Below are 6,207 nucleotides of genomic sequence, written 5' to 3' on the forward strand. Positions count from 1 at the left end.
CTGATAACAATAGTAATTGGTTTGGCATTGAAATTAAGGCAAAAATCTGAGTGCTCTGTCAGCCTCAGAGTTTTTTTTTAAGTGGCTGTCTGTGCAACCAGTGAAGTTCTGTGCATGGCTCATGCCTGAGCAATATTGTGACAGTAAAATCTTACTCTATCCTACTGTGCTACTTCCCTTCTTACAAGCTTTCAATTTTTTTTTTTTCTTTAACTATATGCCCAGTTTACCTCTTTCTCATTTAAGCTGTTTGGAATTTGTCACAGATTCGGACTCCTTCACTCAACTACACAGTTCATACTCATTTTTCTACTACCTTTGACAAGGTATTTATAATGAACCAGAAGTGTGCAGCCAGCAATTAGACTTTTGTGGTGGAACCAAAGCCTTAGTTTGCAGGTTGGTTGTACTGTGGACCTGAAGAAGGCTTTCCTCACCTAAAATGTTGTATTTTCTCTAACTGTATCACTTGTTCTAATAATATTTTCAGTTACAAACCTTGACCTGCTAACACATTTATTTTGGCTATATGGCATTTTCATTTTTTAGCTGCTGTGAGTTTCTATGTGTTTTGCCACATGATAGCTTTCTAAGATTTCTAGAATTGTATAAATACAGAAATGCAGATTTCTTTTTAATGGGGTGAACCTCCGAAGCATGTTGCAGATTACTGGATTTGTGCTGAGACACAAATGACATCTATGTTGCTATGTCTGTTTTGTGTTAGTAGACTTGTGGGATATCTATTTTGCACTAGCTAAGCATCTTCAAAACAGTTCTTGTTATGATTTTCATATTTCACCTGACTTAAATTGCAGAAACATCTTTTAGCAGGTTATTACTGCACCAGACCCTATGAATGTGGTTAGAAGGGGGCTGTCTCTTAAGCTTAATGTTTTCAGAATGGCTCTGGCATTAGTACGTTGCAGACTGTCAGCTGTGCACATTGAACACTGGCCCATTGTCTTGTCCATTGCAGTTTCTGCTAGATGCAGAATTCTGCTAGATACTTATTCCCAGAACTTCATTTGCAAAGATTTGCCACTGTGGTGCAGTTAACGTAATGCTAACAATGGAACATACACGTGGTTGCAGCCTCTTCTACAAATTGGGCACAAGGGCAGAATAAACTGGATGTGAAGATTTGTGTATCTGGCTTACTGTTACTTTTTCTTGTTCAAATAGTAAATAAAATGTTTGAGATGACATCTCTGTAATAGAAAGTGGATTACTGATTTGTTAGTGAATGCAAACATTCTGTTCATCTGACTTTTTATGAAATGTGCTCTCATCATTTTGACATACCCACAGCAGGTGGTTTAGTAATGACCCATCTGGTATAATGACCCATTATGTTGCATAATCCTCCAGCCAATGGATCCGTTCTCTGAAAAACAAGTTATTTTCTGGGTTAGTTTTCAGCTAGTTCTTGGAGCCCCTGTGGCTGCTTGAGCACAAGAGAGATGGATGAGGCCACCTTTGTGATAGGTGCAGATTGTCCCAAGTTGTAAAACTGCTAGCTGGGTTAGAAGTGGAGGCAGTGGATAAGGAAGGTAATTCACAAACCAAACAATCTGCAGAAATGTAGGACTCTGGTTTCTGGTACCATCAGCAGGCAGGATGAGCACAATTGGCAGGGATCTGTCCACCTGTAATTAAGGGTAAGGCCATGATTTAAAGAATGGTTTTGACAGAGCAAGCAACTTTTTAAAACCTGGTGACTTCAACTAAGTCTTCTGGCTTGAAAGGATTAAACTGTAAGGTTGTAGAAAGTAAAGGGGGAATTTCCCCGGTTTACCCCAAACTCCTATAAAACTAACAATGTAAGATGTACTGATTATTTACATAGCAAAATAGGAAAATAACTAGCAGTAGCTCTGGATTACTCATATTTTATCTCATTCCAAGCATAACAAGAAAAAATATACCTTGCACCTGCAGTCTTGTACTATCCTCTTTGATCTATCCCTGGGAATGGTTTGGGCATGTGAATAAACCAAATGAATGCTGTCAGCAAAACTTCTACTGTGGGACATATAGAATAGTCAAATGGAATATATAATGAAGGAACACAGCTTGAGAAAGAAATACACTGTGTTTGGACTATGTATTTGCAAAACAAATATGTAAAATATGCTCTCAATCCTACTGTAACATTACCAATATGCAGAATTGCCCCAGCATGGTAGTAAAGCCAGAGTAAGAAGTCTGTGCTGTTATAATCTTTAACTGGTTTAGGTTCCACAAATCTAAGACAAACCTAAACTGAAATTGGCTATTTAAGGAACTATATCTATTATTTTGGAATTAATTTTAGAATTAAATTATCTCAACTTTAGAGTTAAGGCAGTATGTGGGCTTAGGCTTTTTTTTCCCCTCACTTTGCTACTGCATCCCTTCTGGAAAGGACACTACCTTCTTTTAGAAGAACACTTTTAAGACATTTTAAGTCCTATGTATTTTCTAGAAGGCTAGAATGACATCTATGTTGCTATGTCTGTTTTGTGTTTGTAGACTTGTGGGATATCTATTTTGCACTAGCTAAGCATCTTCAAAACAGTTCTTGTTATGATTTTCATATTTCACCTGACTTAAATTGCAGAAACATCTTTTAGCAGGTTATTACACAGACATAGCAACATAGATGTCATTCTAGTCTTCTCAAGTCAAGAAGGACCTAATGCTTCTCCAAACCATGTTTTTTAAGGAAGGATTTGTTTTTCAACATCTTAAGTCCCTTTTATGGCAAAATAAGAATTTTACTGAAACTTTCTAATTCATAAGGTTTTTTTGGATAAATCTCTTACTGTGAGGTATCTGGATAGTTGCTGGAGCAGGCCTTGTGAGGCAATGAATGTAGTCAGTATCTCTGGGAAGAGTTCTTCCCTATGTCAGCCTTTTCCTTTATTCATAGGAAACTTCTTTCTCATGTTGTCTTTCCTGTTTCAAAGGAATATCTCTCTTCCATTTTGGAGTCAGCTGTCTTCTGTATGATATGGAGCCTCTGTGACAGTTGAGCTTGTATCTGCTTGCTTTGGGAGAAAGACCTTCCTCTGTTTGGAGGTCAGTTTCCTTGCAGATTAATTTGACGCTTTCCTCTGCTTGGGGTTCAGCTGCTTCTTGCTTGAAGGGCAGATGTTCCTCTCTCCGGGGTTCAGTTCCACCCCTGGAGGAAGGCAGCACATGTCGCCTTGGGTAGTCCAGTCTCTCCTTGAAGTGAGGAAGGAAAGCCATGTGCATTGCTAGTGCCATCTCTTTCATCTGTGGGGCAGGGGTTTGTCTCTTGCTGCTTGATCCTGGCAAGGCAAAGGGCCACAGCAGGTTTGAGCTGTGCCAAGGCAGTGCAGCTCGAGCTGGTTGCAATGGCTGCGAGGGTGCAAGCAAGGATACAGAAGCAGCAGCTTGAGCCAAAGGCTGAGGCCCAAGGGCTGAAGCTGCTGCACAGTGCAGAGGTTGTGCTTTCTCAGTGCAGAGAGACTAAAGCTTGTGGCTGCTGCGCTGGCACTGAACAGGGCAGCTGAGCCATGTGGGAGGAAGATGGCCATTCTGCCCTGCTTCAGCCCCAGGAAGTCAAGCAGCAAGGCCCCATGGCTGCTGAGGATGGCTAGCAGGCAGCAGAGAGCTGTCAAGTTCATGAGGAGGAGTCCTGCGTGGCCCAGGAGTGGGCAGTGAGAAGGGCTGTCTCTGATGAAGGACCCAGGCAGTCCCTAGCATGGAGTTGGTTGATGCACCTTGGACCATGACCCAGCTAGGGTAGGCTGCAGCTGTGCACATCATCCTGAGGGATAAGCACTGGGCTACAGCTGCCTCCAGGCTGTCCCTTCACTGCCTTTTGCCTTTCATCACCATAAGGCAGCGCAGATGCTTGGGGCCTGTTGTGGAGCTTGTTGCTGCTTCCATGGAGCTGTTCTGGAGTCAGGCAGGGGAGAGTGGGGCAGCTCCCAGCCCCGAACACCAGACTCCTTCCTCCTGAGTGTGTGGGCAGCCCTGCCTCAGCTGGATAGAAGGTGGTGGACCAGGCAGGCCTTGTTGGGTTAACGCATCCAGAAGTGCTGTGTTCAAAAAGGGAGAGAAGCAATTAGCCCTGCTGAGGGCATGTGCCATGCCCTGAGACAAAAACATAACTATACGCCCAGGAATCCTGTAATCCTGGGCCCTGCAATCAGGCCCATTCAGAAAAAAATGTTCTCCCAAGTGCTAGAGCTACTAGTTAATAGGTCAAATCCTACATGACATTCCTATTAAAAATCATGCAAATTAGGTGAGTGTCACTAAAATATTTTTTTATGTTCCCCCAGTATCGAGAGAAAAAAATCGGCTATGTTTTTAATCCCTCTTTCTCCCCTGCCCATTTTGGTAGCAAAAATAAGAACAATTTTATCAACCTACCCTCTATGGGGACTAATGCTGAAAGCCAGCGTATGCAGAGGCATGATCATAAGGAACATGTATTAGAAGCTGTAATTAGATTCAGGGAGGAAAAGTAATCAACAGCCAACATTTTTTTTTTTTGTAACAAAAATCAGAAACCATGAGAGTTGAAAAATGTATGGTTTTTTAGAAGACTTGTTTGTTTTGAGCAAGTTGCACTTAATTGATTGCAGCATCTGTACTGCCACAAGCGGAACTACAGTGATAGAAAGCACTATTTCAACTTGTTAAGGTTGAGAAGTTGAAAAACTTCAACTTGATAGCATACAAAAAATTTCAGTTAAAACTTAAATATTCAAAACTGAAGTGGTGTAACTGATATCAAAAGATATGAATTTAAGGCTAGTATTATCGTAACAACTTCACACAAAAAAGACCAATTACAGCTTGATGTAGTATTGTAAACTCTGTGCCTATCAGCTAAACTGTGATGGTTAATTTGTTAGAGCATGAGGTTTTTTTATTATTCCAAACATAATTCCAGATGTTTCCCAGATATTTGTATAAGGTCTTCTAAATATCATTTTTAAGACAGATGCTTAGGTAACTTTTGAATGATGTATTATGATTTACATTACAACATTAAATGAATTCATTTTCAAATTCACTGTAAAAGTAACATCTGAGAGTAACTTTACAGTTTTTTAGTAGTGTAGTTCGATGAACTGTAAATAAACATAGAATAATCTGGAGTATGAGAAAAGTCTACCCAACATTGGGTACTTGACTGATAAAATCTTGAGATTTACCAGTGTCACAGATGTGAGTAAAACACTGTCAATAATCATAGTCCTAATCCATTCACTTTCTACTGCAATCTTGGTTTTTGCTCAGCAAGATAAGCTCGATATTCTTCATTATAATTGCCCAATTTTAATGTATGACAGTAGCAATTTTGCTTCACTTAAAATACTTTAACTGTCTTCAGTAGCCAAAGTAGGTAAACAAGCTTAAATTGAAACTGAACTTTACCACTTACATTTATTTTTATATGTAGATTAGTAGTTGGCAGAAGGTCTGTTCCTGCTCCCCCTGAAGCAGATGTCAGAAGTTCTTTTGTCTCGTTTCCAGCTTCAGGGTGAATTTCTCCCCAAATTGTAAAGAAGAATCAGTTTTGTAAGACCTTGATTACAGTAATTGCACAAAAGAGCAGAAGAGAACACACAGCTGTATACCAAGGTGTTTCCACTTTAATTTCAATAATGCGTCGCATTTCATTACTGATGAGGATGGCATCAAGTGTATTACTCTTGAGGAGCAGTTTTCCTGGTTTGTGCCATGACTCTGTCTTTCCCTCTACCTTGAAAATTCAGTCGAGTGTATGATATACAAACCCTCATTTCTTTAAGCTCCAGCTGGATTCTTAATCGCTGCAGAGAGCAGGTAGGTGAGGGGCGAGGAGGAAAAGCGCCTCGGAGGTGCGGGAGTCGCGGCTCTCTCCCGGTGTTGAGCTCGGTCCGTCAGTGCGTACCGTCAGCAACGCTTTAGGCAATTTCACCGTGCCGGCTGGGTTCCCTCGCGGAGGGCGGTGCCGGCGGACGAGGCGCCCTGCAGCCGCCGGGGGCAGAGCTCTTAGGGAGCGCCGGGACCCGCCCGCTGCGGGGAGGTGCCTCCCGGGGCGGCCGTTAACGGTCGCCCGCCCGGTTTGAACGCGCCGCCCCGCCCAGCTGCCCGTTTCCTTTCGGAGGGCGGTGGCGGCGGACGAGGCGCCCTGCAGCCGCCGGGGGCAGAGCTCTTAGGGAGCGGGACCCGCCCGCTGCGGGGAGGTGCCTCCTC

The sequence above is a fragment of the Aptenodytes forsteri genome, unplaced genomic scaffold (assembly GCF_000699145.1).
Source record: "Aptenodytes forsteri isolate BGI_AS27 unplaced genomic scaffold, ASM69914v1 Scaffold299, whole genome shotgun sequence".
NCBI classification, from domain to species: Eukaryota; Metazoa; Chordata; class Aves; order Sphenisciformes; family Spheniscidae; genus Aptenodytes; species Aptenodytes forsteri.